A 17,104-nucleotide genomic window follows, 5' to 3' on the forward strand; every position below is an offset into this window, starting at 1 on the left:
AAAGTAACAATTCCTTAAAATTATCCATGTGTAAAAATCCTGATTGTCTCAAAAATATCTTTTTTTTTCCATTTAACTGGTTCTAAACTGTAATCAAAATCCACATATTATATCTGGTTGATATGCTTTCAAGCTTTTAATCAATGAGAATCTCTCCCCCATCTTATGCCATTTTTTTAAAGGGAAACTTGGTTATTTATCTTATAAAATTTCCCACATTCTGTATTTGGTTAATTGTTTCTTCATGGTATCATTAATTTGTTCCTTTATCCCCTATTCCTAGAATCATCCATTTCTCCAAAATGAGATGCAAGCATCTAAGGAAATCTGCACGATGAGTTATAGGAGAAGTTCTTCATTCTCAATAGAGAGGATTTTCCTTTTAGTAGAAAATGGTATTTAGAGACCATAACCTAGGAAACAGGGGCACTCACTGCTTGTAGGTCAATTTTGGTAGAAAGAACTAGGAAACGTGCACTGATGTACCCAGGTAACTGAAGCAAACTTATCAAAATATCAACAGTATCTTTCATAGAACAAAAACAAATCATTTTAAACTTTATATAATAGAACCACAAAGCACCCTATTAAATAGCAAAGCAATCTTGAGAGAAACAACAAAGCTGGAGGTATCACAATCCCAGATTTCAAATTATACTACAAAGCTATAGCAATCAAAAAGAGCATGGTACTTGGGGCACCTGGGTGGCTCAGTCAGTTGAGCATCCGACTCTTGGTTTCGGCTCAGGTCATGATATCATGGGTTGTGGGATCAAGCCCCACAGTGAGCTCCATTCTCAGCAGGGAACCTACTTGGAGATTCTCTCCATCTAACCCACCCCTACTCATGCACACGTGCTCTCTCTCTAAAATAAATAAATAAATAAATCTTAAAAAAAAAAAAAAAAGAGCATGGTACTGGCACAAAAATAGACACATGGATCAATGAAACAGAACAGAGTGCCCAGAAATAAACCGATGGTTATATGGTCAATTCATCTATGACAAAGGAGGCAAGAATATACTTTGGGGAAAAGTCAGTCCCATCAATAAATAGTGATAATGCAAAATAATAAAACTGGGGTTGAATCACTATGTTGTACACCTAAAACTAATGTAACATTGTGTGTCTACCATACATCAATTAAAAAAGAATTTTTTTTTAAAGAATGAAACTGGACCACTTTCTTATACCATACACAAAAATAAACTCAAAATGGATTAAAGACCTAAATGTAAGACCTGAAACCATAAAAATTCTTAAAGGAAAACACAGGCAATAATCTCTTGGACATCAGACTTAGCAATATTTTTTTCTGAATCTGTCTCCTCAGGCAAGGGAAACAAAAGCAAAATTAAACTATTGGGACTAGAGCAAAATAAAAAGCTTTTGCACTGCAAAGGAATCCCATCAACAAAATGAAAAGGCAACCTACTGAATGGGAGAAGATATTTGCAAATGATATATCCAATAAGGGGTTAATATCCAAAATATATAAAGAACTCCTACAATTCAACACCAAAAAAAAAAATCTGATTAAAAAATGAGCAGAGGACCTGAATAGACGTTTTTCCAAGGAAGATATACAGATGGCCAAAAGCCATAAAAAGATGCTCAACATCACTCCTCGTTCAGGGAAATGCAAATTGAAACCACAATGAGATACTACCTCACACCTGTCAGAATGACTAGAATCAAAAAGGAAAAAAATAACAAGTGTTGGTGAAGATGCAAAGAAAAGGGAACCCAGTGCACTTTTGGTGGGAATGTACATTGGTGCAGCTGCTATGGAAAACAATATGGAGGTTCCTCAAAAATTAAAAATAGAAATACCATATGATCTAGTAATTCCATTACTGGGTATTTACCCAAAAAAAACAAAAAGACTAATTCCAAAAGATATATGCACCCTATGTTTATTGCAGCATTACTTACAATAGCCAAGATATGGAAGTAACATAAGTCTCCATTAATAGACAAATAAAGATGTGGTACATATATACAATGGAATATTACTCAGCTGTAAAAAGAATGAAAACTTGCCATTTGCAACAACATGGATGGAGCTAGAGGATATTATGCTAAGTGAAATAAGAGAAAGAAAAATACCATATGCTTTCACTTATATTAGATCCTAAAAAACCAAAACAAATGAAAAAACAAAAAACAGAAATAGACTCATAAATACAGAGAACAAATGGATAGTTGCCAGAGGGGAGGGGTGTGAGGAAATAGGTGAAATGGGTGAAAGGTATTAAGAAGTACAAACTTCCAGTTATAACACGTAACTCATAGAGATGAGAACTATAGCATAGGAAATATAGTCAATAATTATAATAACTTTGTATGGTGACTTACCATGGTGAGCATTTCATAATATTTGTCAGTGTCTAATCACTATGTTGTACATTTTAAACCAATATAATATTGTATGTTGACAATTAGAAAAAAGTCAATGTGGAACAGAAAATGAGAATGGAGTTGCCCAATGTGATTCCAAGATTAGAAGAAGCTGTGCAATACCAAAAAGGTTCACATATCCCATTAGTAAGTAATTATGATTATTTAAGAATAAAAGAAAAATATTTTTCTTTTATTTTATGTGTATTATTTTTTCAAGTGACCACTGCATAAATGCTTTTAGGTTGTTTAGTAACTAATAAACAGAGCTGTTAGGTATTTCTTTTAGCCTAGAGTAGGGTTTTCAACCTCTGCATTACTGATATTTTAGAATAGATAATTCTTTGTTGTGATTATTCATGTGCATTTTAATATGTTTACCATTAACCCTAGCTGGTAGCACTCCTCCAGTTTTGACAGTTAAAAATGACTCTATCAATTGAGTAGCCGACTCTTGACTTCAGCTTGGGTTATGATCTCAGGGTCTTTCGATCAAGCCCCTTGTTAGGCTCTGCGCTCAGTGCAGAGTCTGCTTGAGATTCTCTCTCTCTCCATCTGCTCCTCCCCCCACTCATGCTTGCCTTCTCTCTCCCTCCATCTCTCTCAAAAAAAAGAGACTCTAAACATTTTTAAATTTTTCATAGGGGGTAAAATCATTTCCAGTTGAGAAGCAATGGCCTAAGAGTCACCTAAAAAAAAAAAATTACTGAAACACTAAGGGTGCCATGAATCAAGAAGGCTTCGGAAACGGATGTATTCTTCGGTGAGAAAAAATAAAATATGAGTTAGCACTAATCTTTCCAAATCAAAGTTAAGATTACAGTTTTTTTAATTCTTTGGTTTATATTTGAAACTTTTTTTTCTTATGCTGAAAATGTTGGTTCCTAATAATAATTAACATAATTACTTAATTGCTTTATATCCTGGAAAATATATAGAATAGTTTCAAAAAGGCATTATCAACATTACATCAAACAATAAGCTTAAGAAATTCTCTGTAAATTTTATTCTTACTATATGTCCAACCATGGATACATAATCATAACACTTTTAACATTACTTGAAATAAATCTTATCTGTGTAGTTTTGACACAAAGTTAATATACAGTTAAGTTCATTTATTTCCAATTGCTTTCGATTTTTACTCCTTTATTTTTTCTGCCCGTGACTTGTCATGAGGAGACATGCATGGAAACATAAGACAATGCATAACGGCTAAAGGAGCTAGATTCATCTGCTGAGAAATTAGGGACCCCAGCCACAGTAGCAAATAAGGATAGATGAATGGCTGCAACAAGGGTAAAGAGAAAGTCAATATACTTCTCACCTCTCCCTATTTGTTAAATTACTAGCAGGATCATTATGCATCTTCTACTCTTCCACCCCAATATCTCCCATCATCAACACACATAATCCTCAGGTAAAAGAAGGATTCTTATTTAGAGAAAGTGAATAGTCCCAGAGAAAAAGCATTCAGATGCTGAATGTTGACTGGGTCTGCCAATGGACAAGATGACTCACAGGCTGCTAACACTATAGAAAAAGCCCAAGAAATAGACCTGTCTATACAGAGCTTCTAATTATGTTTGGAAGGGCTGCACTCAATAGCCAAGCATCTCCTATAATTTGAGGGAAGCCTCCGACATAACAAAGGTCAAAACAAATAGGGAGAAAAAAACCTCAGAAAGAAAAAGAGAATTCAGAGATCAGAATGATGAAACTAGAAAAAATAGTGATAGAAAATCTACAACCATATAACAAAGACAGGATGTCATACCTCCCTTCAAAAAAGGAATACAAAAAACAAAAACACCTCTTTACAATTAAAATTTTAAGGGGAAAAAAAAACCCTTCAGTGAAAAGTTCAGAAAAATCCCATAGAAATAAATTTAAAAAGAGAAAGACAGGAAAGAAAATACATAAAAATTAAAAGATGAATCCTGAATATACAGTATTTCAGAAAATAGAGAAGGAAATAATCAATAAAAAAAAAATCTCAAAACTGAAGGTCACAGATCTCAAATGTAAAGTATCTACTCAGTGTCTAGAATAATGAATGAAATAAGACCCACATTAAGGCAAATAATCAAAAAACTGAACTGGAGTTAAAGGTTCTAAGATTGTTCAAAAAGAAAAAGAAGTCACATTCAAATGAATTATAATCAGAATGGATTCCACTTTTCAAGAGCAGCAGTGGAATCTAGAAGAGTTAGGTAGATTTCAAAATTCTGAAGGAAAGTGATAGTCAACCTACAATTCTATACCCAGCCAAGCTATCAATTAAACATGAAGACTAAGATTGTTTCAGATATTCAAAAACTCAAAAAAAAATTACTTCTTATGCCCTTCTAAGGAAGTTAGTAGAGAATAAGCATTAGCAAAACAAAGGATTTGTAAGCCAAGGATAAAGGAAGAATAGGATCTAGAAAACAGAGAATCCAATGTAGCATAATTCCTAAAAAGAGCGCTATGAGCCCTGCTGAAAAAGCAATCTGGGAGGCTTGGAGCAGAAAAATGGAAGAGAAGTAAAATGTGCTGGAAATGGCTTGTTTATTCTCAGCATCATCCCTGCTCTACTAAGCTCTATTCCTGTACATTAGGAACTGAAAACTTACAAACTGTATTTCCTACATCCCTTGCCAGCAGATTTTAGTTTAGAGCCCCCAATGAAAGCATTTGTACAAGCTTTAGATGGCAGAAGAAAATGAGAAGCCATTATTCTCCAGAGCACTCAAAGGCAGAAGCAGTGGCTTTCAGAGGTGCCAAAAACAATTGATATTAGTAGTTGTGATTCACCTGCAATTCCTGTACTTCCACCTTCTTAAAAAACAGTGATGGTTTTCCACTGGTTGTGTGAGGCTCCTAATTCCATGTACTAAATTCCTTTCTTCTGAATTATGAAAAATACTTTGATTTCCTAACCTAAACCTAATTCAGGGATTCCCTTATAAAAAAGCATAAAAATTATTATTGACATAGTCATTATATTGTACACACTGACTTCTGATTTAATTAAGATTGTAATATACCTATATTTAGAGAAGAGGGGTAAAGGAAATTACTTGTGAGGAAAATGATGACAGAGTGACCCATGGTCAGTTTCCATAAAAAGGAAGTCTGTATAAATGTTTAAAGTTGGTAAACTTTTTAAAATAGTAGTATAAGTCCATTACTTTTTTTCTTTTAAGGCAATATGGTTACTTTAGAGGAGTGGGTCAAGGCATGGGGCAGACTGATTCCAGGTAACAAAGAGCCTATAAGCAACATTAGATTTCTTAGGTAGGTGATATCTTACTTTCTTAAAAATAAAAGGGTTAGAAAAACAACAAAAACAATAACAATGAAAATCAGAAACAGAACAATGTTTTAAAACAAGCACAAAATATACTTGCAAAATAACTAGGATCTTCAGTCCTTTGAGTAAGACATTACTCCTTCTGTATCTATATGAGAGGCCAAACTACAATCAGATTTTTTTTGGGGGGAAAGGGGATATGTGGAATCAAATAAGGTAGTAGTAGAGTACAATAATTAAAATGTTCATCTTCTTAACTTATGACAACCTGACACATCCATCTCTACAGTAGGACCATACATATCACTAAGACTTAAAGAATATGGAAACTTTTTCCTGTAGAAAGAATATATATTGTCATATAACATATATCAAAATATCATATATTATACCTACAATATGATAGGCAGTTCCAATGATTCCTTCTGTAATTACTCTGTTTGTGCTTCCAGAATGGAGCAGTTCCCCAGATGACTGGTTTACTGGCATAAGTAGGTTGTGTGCCTGCAGAGGCAGGGTTTAGACTTCAGACTAGGCTGATCTGGAAGGCACTCAACCTTTATAGTGAGTGCATGTTTCTTCTCTAATCTATTTTGTACTGATCTAAAAGTTAAAGTTCATTGATTCCAAGTTTTTATTTTGTTTTGGTAGGAGTGGTGACAGGAATGGAGATGTCACTGAGCACCCATGTAAAACAAACACTAATTATTAGCTTACATATCAAGCAAAAATTCTGCTTAAGACAAGGTAGACTGTTACAATCAATAAATTCTTTTCCCTACTTTTTATTATGAAAAATTTCAAACATACATCTAAAGTAGAGAAAAAAAATATAAAAATTCCCATGTACCTATCACCTAGATTCAATAATTACCAATTTTGTCAACATTGTTTTTTCTATTCCTAACTACACTTTTCTTTCTAGAGTATTTTAAAAACGCTAATGCCAGACATGTCATTTCACAATCCTTACATTCAAAGATGCAGAACAGCTACCTTTGTCAATTTTGGCAAGAATTAATATTTGAATAGATATTTGAATCTTTTGATACTGAATATATGAATATACCATTCTGGCATAGGGAGAAATGAATGTTATATAATGTGGTTTATTCTCTTCATGGCTCATCTAAATTCAGAAGATAATTTAACAGAATTGCCCATCCTCAGTCATGAAATGTAAATGTTTCTGCCCTTCAGGGCACCCATTCTCTTTGACAGTACAGAAGTGTTAAGGAATCAGAAAAGTTTAGAGAAAGCAAGGAAAGAAAGAAAGGATGGAGAAAAAGAAGGACATGAGGAAAAAAATGAATCTAAAGTCAAACACTAAATTATTTAGGAACTCTACTTGCCTGAAAAAAGATTTAATTACTGTAATAGACATTGCCAGGGCCCTGCTCACATCCCTTCGAACTTTCAGTGTCCCCCTGCAGACTTCCAAATACCAGCATCTACATCTCTGTGCCTGAGGATGCTGTACCTGAGGGGGTACAGGCTGGGCTTGGAATCCTTAACTGGAATAACTATAAGGTGCTGTTTAAATATCATAGCTCCCTCAACTCTCAAGATAAGTAATTCTGCGACTGTTTCCAAAAATTTTTGGATAGTATTAAACTCCTCCAGTAGCTGGCTTATTAGGTGCCCAGCATTGTCTCCCTTTTGCCTGTGTCATTTTATTACTTCCCTGCTGGTGTCACCTGAATTTCCCAAACAGACAACTTGCGCTTGAACCCCCATCTCAGCATCTCAATCTGGGGAAATCTGAACTGAGACAATTACAAACAAAATTCTTTTCTTCCTCTTTTAGACTTTAGATAAGCAAGAAAAGAAGACAAAGACCCTGTGGTAGGTGCTTTCCATACATTATATCTCACTAAATCCTGATAACAGTAATGTCAGCTAAGAATTAGACAGAAAATCTCAATAAGTTGTATCCATGATTTCACTGTTAGGATTTGAATTCTGGAGTAAGATAAGATTAGGAAAAGTACCAGCAATATGAATTAGTTAAACCTGAATTTCCATTGGCCCCTTTTCCCAAGCCACTCTCACCCTGTTTTATTTACTCAAAGCACTGTATTATCGCATATTATCTTGTTCATCACTAAATGACATACATATTTATTTGTATGTCTATCCCCACTAGACTATGAGCTCAATGAGAGAAGTATATGGTCTGTCTTCGTTTATTGGTAGGTCCCCAACACTAAGAACAGAGTTCCTGATACATAGTTAGTACTCAACAAATTTTGTTGAATGAACTTAGAAAAGCACAATGTAAATTAATACTATTACAAAATCAACAATCTCCACAAAAGTACTTTGGCTTTCTGAAATCTTTTTCAAAAAGTATCAATAATAAATACAAAACTAAGGAGCCTCAGTAAGGAGACTACAGTCCAACAGAAGAGCTTATGTTTAGAGTTTATTGTTAAAGTATGATATAGTACATGGACTCACAAGACATATTTTCTAGCTCTCAGATGGAAGGAATTCAGCTGCTGGGCTAGATCTCTACCATGGGTACCACTTAAAACTAAATGCAAAACTTAAGGCATGTTTGATTAAATATTACCTTGTTAGTTTTAGTTCTGTGTTCTAGCAACTGTTCGTTTTCAGCAGTTAAGTGAAAACTGAATGATAAGGTCTACTTTTTTTTTTTTATATGGCATGCTCTTACAGATCTTATAAGGTACTGTCATTCTCACCTCCCTCTTGGAGCTTGATTGATTACTCCTTTTCCTTATGTTCATTAATCTCATCACCTTATCTTTTATACCACTTCATTTTAGCAGAAAGGTAATAATAAAACCCTCATCCATTATCCTTTTACTCATCTAGTCAAGCGGAAATGGTTAATAACATGCTACAAATTGAACTTCAATCACCTCATTTTCTCCTTTGTTGAATACACATTAAAATATATTCCAAAAGTGCAATTTGTTTTACAGGAGAATTTGTGTTATATTGCTACAGACAACTAAAATTAAGTGTTTCTCAGTTCGGTTATTAAATATATCCAAGTGCTCTTTTATCGATACTACTAAAACATTAACTCATTTTATTAGGGTATAATAATACAAGAGCCTTATCTCCCAGAACACAAAGACATCTAGACTACCTAATAGTATGTGTTATATGATGGGTCATTTATCTTAAAGAAAAAAAAATACCAGTGATAATTTATGAATTGGTGCATTATTACAGATGAAATTGCTCTCTATTTTTAAAAGTTAATTTGTTTACATGCAGCCTTATCTTGAAATGCAAGCCCTATTAGTGAAGAAGTCTATAACTGTCATATAAAACAGAAAAAGAAGAATGGATATATACATAAAATATAAAGACACAATGATTTAAGATTTTAAAACTATAACTTTTTGAATGGAATAAATTTAATATACAATTAGACTATTGTTTTCAAAAGAGAAAAATTATTAAAATTATACAACATTTTTAATATACATTACAACAAATACTTGTTGAACTGAATTCTAATAGTCCTGAAACTTCAGGGGGAAAATAGCTATCTTTTTGTAGAAGAAAGATTTTCTACTAAGATTTTCTAATTTGGGTGGGTATCTTCAATCTATTTGTAAATGGACATGCTCACCAACTGACTAAAAACTAGAGTTACAATAAATGTTGGAAAACTTAACCAGATAATCAAGACTTCTTAGATATTATCCTCCTATCATCCTGTAGAAACTCTAGAAAAAAATTTAGCAACTGACCTTAATATTAATATTTGAGCCCCCAAACTGTACCACCTCTTGAGAATAAAACTCATCTTTATTATAAAATAAATACTTGTAATATATTTATAAACTTATTACACTGTTGCTTTAAAAAATGTGCTCCTTTTTATCCATTAAATTGTTTCACTCTAAAATATACTCAAAAATAATATATGGTAATTACAAAGTTTTAAATTTTATATAATTTAACTCAATTCCTTGGTAATTCCAGAATCAAGAACAAGTATCAATTTTTGTTACTTTTAAGACTCTTAAGAACATCATCTAGTATTCCCTGTGAATAAGTCTATTCTCTTTTTATGTGATTTTATACTTCTGAGTTAGTGGAAAATTTTTAAGATACCTATGGTCATGTTAGGCATGAATTGCATGTCATAGCTACATTATGTTCTCCATGAGTAATCTTTGTTTTATGTGGAATACACAAAAGAATATAATAATTATAATAGGCTACACTTATTGAATACTATTTCTTTCATAGAAAGAACCAATAAAACATATTATTTAAGTTGATATTATATATGTTGAATATGTATTTTCCTTTAAAGGAGAGGGAGACATTAACATCCTAATACTATTTAACATGTGAAAATTGCAAAAGAATCAATAAGTAGGTCTATGTATGCAACAGTTTTGATTTCAATCTCCACCAAACACCCTGAACAGTATCAGATGCCACTGTCTATAAGCAAATGAGTTTATCAATTTAATGGGGATTCAGGCAAATCAGCTGCTTAATGAGAATTCCAGCTAATGTGGCAAAGGTTTTGCTCCAGTGCTGACAAAATCAGTGTGATAAAACTGTGACGAACTGATGAAAGCCTATTTTTTAAAAACAACATTTCATGTAATTAATAGCAAATAGCAGAATGTGATCATTTAAAACACTTTTATTTGTATCCATTATTTTAATGTGTTTTTATATTTAGACACACTGGTTTCAATTTTTTATATTTCTGACCCTTTTCTTACCTTATCCATCTACCCTTACTATTTAACTCACTTCTCTAAATTTTCTCTTTCCTTGTTTGTTCTCTTTGTACACTGAAATATACATGTAATGTCACCATTAAACAAGACACATTTTAATTACTGTTTTTTATAAACAGCAATTCCCAACTTATTGGTTAAAAAAACCCACGCTATTTAAAGGTTTCTTGTTAGCTGGGTTATGCTGTTGGCCCATAATTTGGAGATCTACTTTATATACACAGTTAAGAGTATCTTAAATTGAAGACAGAAAATATTTTTTAACATTCTATATTTTCCCATGTTATTGTTCCCTAAATAACCTAAAAGACCAGTAAGAAAGAGATACTTTATAGTATACAATATTTTCATTCTTAAGACAAGGGTGCTAGTATTATTCCTACAGATTCACAGAGGTTATTATTAAAAACAGAAGCTTTACATGACTAATGGTGGGTCAGAAAATAGGTGTCTCCTCACGTGTTCCAATATGAGGTACCATCATCTATGTTATAGTTTATCTAAAAATATTTACTATAATCTAATCAAGCCCTTACATTTAACTTCTGTTTTACAAGTATTACAAAGAATAGAAGTACAAGCTAAATATTTACTACAAGAAAGCAAATAGATAAATGCAGAAGGTGGGATATTCTATAGGACAAATGGCCTACTCTCTTCATCAAGTAAGTGTCACGAATAAAGGACTGCTCTGAAATAAAAAAGACTTAAGGAACAAGACAACCAGATACAAAGTGCAGTCCTAGATTAGATCCTGGTTTGAGCAAACAAGTTATAAAGAATATTTTGGGGACAAAAGGGTATGTTTAAATATAGGTTAAGTATGAGATAATATTAAGAAATATCATTAATTTTATTAGGTAATAATGTTATTTTGGTCTATACAGGAAATTACATTATTTTAGAGAAAAATAAAAAAGTATTTAGAGATGGATAGTTAGATACTCAATTTACTTAAAAATCTTTCAGTGTTTAATTTGTGGTAGTGACAGAAAGGGGGCATAAATGGGGCTTCAGGTACTGGTAATGTTCGTTTCCTATTCTGGTTTCATAGATCTGTCCAGTTTGCAAAAGGTCAGCAAGTTATGCAGTTACATGCACTTTCCCATATACAATATATTTCAAAAAAAGTCTAAAACTCATCAGCATTAAAAAATAATTAAGTGAATTAATTTTAAAATGCAGGGACTCCAGAACAAACTGCCTAGCTTTAAATTTTGGCTCTACCAGGTACTAGCTCTGACCATCAATAAGTTACTAACATCTTGGGGCGCCTGGGTGGCTCAGTCGTTAAGCATTTGCCTTCGGCTCAGGTCATGATCCCAGAGTCCTGGGATCGAGCCCCACATCGGGCTCCCTGCTTGGCAGGAATCCTGCTTCTCCCTCTCCCACTCCCCCTGCTTGTGTTCCTGCTCTTGCTATCTCTCTCTCTGTCAAATAAATAAATAAAATCTTAAAAAAAAAAAAAGTTACTAACATCTTTGTACGTCTTCATTTATAAAATGTTAACCATAAATTAATTACTCTTTACATCAATGACCACAATTTCTAAGGTAACTTCTGTTTATTTGTTATTATTTGTGTTAGACTACTTTCCTCCTTTGGTCCAAAACAGAGCTCCAATTACCTACCTCTAAAAATTGGAAACATTCTGAAATAAATGTAGAATAGGAATTTTGAACTGAAATAAATGCCTATAGTCTTAAAAAGTTGGACAAAAAAAAAACAAACACAGTAACTTCATTTTAAGAGGACGTTAAGGGATATGTCTGCTCTGGATAGTTACTTAGAAATGGCCCTGATTCTATGGTACAACTCTAGTCCAGAGTAATGTAAGCCAGAATACTGCACATTACTTTGATCTGAACACCACTCAACATGCTAAATAATTTGGAGAATAGAAACTGAAATACATATCAATCTTAGAGTTCATAAACGGGAAGTGAAGAAAGTGTTCCTGAGAAGACTTTTCAAGATTATTTTATCACTAATGAAACTGTTATATTTTATCAGAAATGGAACTCTAGTCACAGTTTTTAGAATATCAATTCATTAAACAATATCAATAAGGGAATAAAAACATTTATGTACTTTAGAAATATTGTTTTAATATTTGAAATATTTTTCTAATGTTTGATATTTTATTTATTTAATTGTTCATATTTTGATGTCATTTGAAGCATATTAAACAGCTATTAATTAAATCATTGCTAACTTATTACTAAGTAGTTTCCATTATACTTCCTGCCACTTAAAAATAAGTATCAAATATGAGACAGCTGGGTGGCTTAGTTGATTAAGCATCCAACTCTTGATTTCAGTTCAGGTCATGATCTCAGGGTCGTGAGATCAGGCTCCAGAGCCTGCTTAAGATTCTCTCTCTCCCTCTCGCTCTGTCCCCCACCTCCTGCTCACGCGTTTGTGTGTTTGTGCACTCCCTACTCCTTCTCTCTCTCTCTCTCAGAAAAAGTCCTACCTTCAAGGAAAACTAGAAAAATTGTGTGTGTGTGTATGTATGTGTGTGTATGTGTAAGTATGTGTTAAGCTGGGAACACTGGTGCCTTTCAAAATTCAAGTTCCTCTCCGTTTTCTTAGAATATGTCTCTGAAACAATTTTTATACAAACCATTTCTTATATAATAGTTCATAAGGTAACACCAAAAACAGGCATTGCTCCACTTTGAAAAACATATAAACAGGGAAAAATACACCAGAGCTAGAATAAATTATTTTACACAAGGTGTCAATTTCAAATATTTAAATAAATTTAAATAATTTTTATGGTTTCTACTGCCATTCTTTTTTTTAAGATTTTATTTATTTATTTATTTAGAAAGGAGAAAGAGAGAGCACGTGAGTGACAGTGTGGGTAGTGGTGGAGAGAAAGAATCTCAGGCAGATGCCACCCCGAGCTCAGAGCCTATGCAGGGCCCAATCTCATGACCCTGAGATCGTGACCTGAACTTAAATCAAGAGTTGGAGGCTTAACCGACTGAGATGCCATTCTTTAAAATAAATCAAAGCTTGCATTATTTTATGTCTGAAACATGCACTGCATTTTAGAGTGGTATTTTACAATTTGTAGTACTTTTCAATCAACTTTTTACTTTTGAAATAAGTCTTAAACAAATGGGTTCACTGCCTCCCTCACAAAGTGTCTCTAAGACATTTCTTCTTCGACTACCCCCCTAATTCCACAGACACACTATAATCAGTGGTTTAAGAGTATGAATTCTGGAATTAGGCTGCCTGGGTTGAAAACTTAGCTCTAGCAATTTTAGGCAAATTACTTAATTTCTCTGGACCTTACTTTCTTCAACTGTAAAAATGAAATCATTGTAATGGTAATAAGCAAATGAGCTAACATATATAAAACCCTTAACACATCATGTGTTATAAATATTATTTATTATCAATACTACCTTTTCCCTTACTTAAGATATATTAAGTACTTCACTATGTACCAGGCACTGTGCTAAACACTAGAAATGCAAATTATGACCAAATCATACCTGCACCCACCCTTATAAACATAATTTTTACCATCTTTTTATTACTACAAAAAATGAATGTTGAGTTTGTTTTCTACAGCAAGAGCGAAGAAATCACAGTAAAATAAAGGTATTATAAATATAAAGATTAATAAAGCATTGAAGATTCTAGATAGTTTGTTTCATGTGACAACCAGCTAAGAATATCAAAAACAATCTAGAATCAAGCAAAAATAAATTTAAGCAATCTTTTCAGAATTTCTATTCCATATAACTATGAATCTGATAATGATATAGCCACAATCATATAAAAAAGTTTTAAAGTTTCACAGCAAACTTTAAGAATATTCAAGACACCTGGTGGTATTAAAAAGTCACACTCAAAATTTATACTGAGTCTTGCTGCTAAAGCACAAAAATGCAAACAACTTGCCATAAGTATTACCAAAAATGTAAGTGGAAGTACTAATCTGCACCCCCCCCTCCAAAAAAAAAAAAAAAAAACTGGACAAATATTTATTAACTCAAAGGGCTTTACTAATTATGTAAATGTCTATTTTTCCTACATGTAATTTTATTCAAACTTCCTCTCTTTCCCCCAATTAACAACCCTGCCAAATGTTTGGACTTGAAAAGGCCACAGCTTTATACACAATTAACAGTCAAATTCTCGCACAAATTACATGTCATTCTTATCTCTGTATACACATTGAACTCCTATATCGTGTTGCCAGCAGGCAGCTTGCACTAGGGAATACATCCTGAATTTGTTTAATGTCTAAGAATAACATTTCACACCTAGAAAAGAGATACTATCCACTGCCAGCTATGTGAATGAAATTTTCCATGCTTTCTCCTTTTTATTTTGTTCAAATAGGTACTTTAGAAAATGATTCACTTTTTCATCAATCTGTTTCAGCAAATATTTTCTTGAAGCATAAGATGCAAAAATAGGCTTCATTTAAAAAAAAAAAACTCCAGATAATTGTAGAAACTTTCATATATGGCAAACATATTTTCTGAACTAGTTCAGGAAGTATCATTTGACAAATCATTTAACTACAAGAAAAAATACTTGAAAATAGATCAATCCTTGATAATCAGATATGTATGGTCAGTATATGTACCAGTGTTCCCCTAGAAAAGGTTTTCAACAATGAAAACACTAGAAATAATCAATTTCTTATTTAGCAAGTATACCAAACAATCATCACTTGAAAATGCTCACACATGTCCTAATCTTTGTGTGTAGCATTTTATTATCAGAGTACCTCAATAAATATGTCACTTATATAATAAAAGGGCAACTAAAATATATCTTTTATATAACTAATACATACACATATTATGTTTAAAGGTAATATGAAAGGCACTCTGTAAAGCAAAATACAAACATCATTCTCAATTATACCTTTTAAACAAATCTGATTGGATTATAGTTACTGGCTTAAAACTCTTCAGCGGTCACTCACTGTTCTTAGAGTAGCTTCAGTTCCTTTAATTGGCATCTGTCTACCTGTCTAGCTTCATCTCCTACAATCTTCTCCTTACACCCTAAGCTCCAACCATATTACAATTCTTTCTATGTCTCCACCTCAACCAAGCTCTCTCTCAAACTGGCATCTTTCCCCGAGTCTGATACATACTTTCCCCAGTAGATTCTTACTAGATTAGCAGATTCCTGGTAGATTCCTGCTCATCCTTCAGTTCCCAGTTTAAATGTCATTTCCACAATGAACCTTTCATGAACTCCTTCCTCCTACCCCCCTCAAAAAATATTAAATGTTAGGATGTAATTTTTCCATACCACCCCAATACTACCTACCATAATATTTACTATAAGGTACTGCAATTGCTTATTGATCACCTTCTGCTGGGATGTAAATTCTGTAAGTATCATTAAAAAGAATCCCTTCCTATGAATGTAAGATGCTATGAAAAACAGAAAGAGGGAAAGGAGAAGGAGGAGAAGGTTGGTTGGGAGGGAGAGAGGGAGGGTGATATGGAGGAGAAAAGGAGGAGGACAGTAGGCAGAAGAGGAAAAATGACAAGGGGAAGGAGGAAGAAGAAACTGTGACATATTGGGACATAGCATTCAGTTTGGTGCAATGAGTGATGAAAAAAGTTGTGAATTTGGAGTCAGTATCCCAGATCTGAGTTCAAACTGCACCACCTGTTATCTATCCGATGCTGTGAAAGTTGCTTAAAGCCACAAAGCTTCAATTTCCTCAGTTTTGTACAACAGGGAGTATTAAAGCCTGTCCCACAGATCTCAGAGAGTTGTGAGGTTTTCATGAAATTAAGCTTGTGAAAGTCCTTAAAATCTGTGAAGCTCTTCATAATAAAAGGAATTATTCATCTTTACCATTAATACCATAAATAAGGTAATCTCAGCTCAGAAGAATGCTTACTAATCATTTCAGAAACGTTTTGGCTTATATGTAAATTAAAACATATTATTTAAAAATAATCATAAAAATTTACAGTCAAAAAAAAGTTACAAACCAATCATGAAATAAATTACAATATCCTAAGATCTTGCTATACTCTCAGAACATCTGAAATTTCTTGTCCTTTGTAATATCTGGTATTATTAAGTTCATTATACATTTTTATTTTACTTATTGCACTTTAAAATCCTGTACATGACTGCTGTTATTATTCTGAGACCATAATCATTACCTTTTTTTAAAATAAAAACTTGAACATTTTCCTTTTTTAAAAGAAACTGAAGCTTAACTCTGTCAGTTAGGTGGTGAACAACTGTTATATAATCTCTAAAACTCTATTATGCTTTTTAAATAGGTATATGTGTTTTGAACAATGGCTAAAATAGTAAATATTTTATTTCAAATTTAGGGTGAAAATTTAAAGAAAATAATGTCAGAACTCATCTTAAGGCTTCACTAAGATAGTCATTTTAAAACATGACTAAATAATGAAAGCAAATTCTTTGAACACACTTTGGGGGCAGTTATTCATGATTCTATTACCTACTAAAGTAAAAATAATCCTAATCCTTAATTTTTTGATTGTTATAAAATTTAAGCTTTCCAAAATTCAGTGATAATCCTTTTGTGGGAATAAAAGGTTTCTTTTCTTTTTTCCCAATCCATTTGGACTACATGATTCTAAAATTACAGATGTAATCATAAATAGCATGTTTCTC

At 32.8% G+C, this 17,104-nt stretch overlaps 1 protein-coding gene across 4 annotated transcripts in view; it reads right to left on the reverse strand.

The window, feature by feature from the left end:
• The window catches only part of LRBA (LPS responsive beige-like anchor protein), a 764,390-nt gene that overhangs the window by 234,845 nt on the left and 512,441 nt on the right, over nt 1–17,104 (reverse strand). The gene's annotated exons all lie outside the window — the stretch shown is intronic.

This window comes from Halichoerus grypus, chromosome 3 (assembly GCF_964656455.1).
Source record: "Halichoerus grypus chromosome 3, mHalGry1.hap1.1, whole genome shotgun sequence".
Taxonomy (NCBI): domain Eukaryota; kingdom Metazoa; phylum Chordata; class Mammalia; order Carnivora; family Phocidae; genus Halichoerus; species Halichoerus grypus.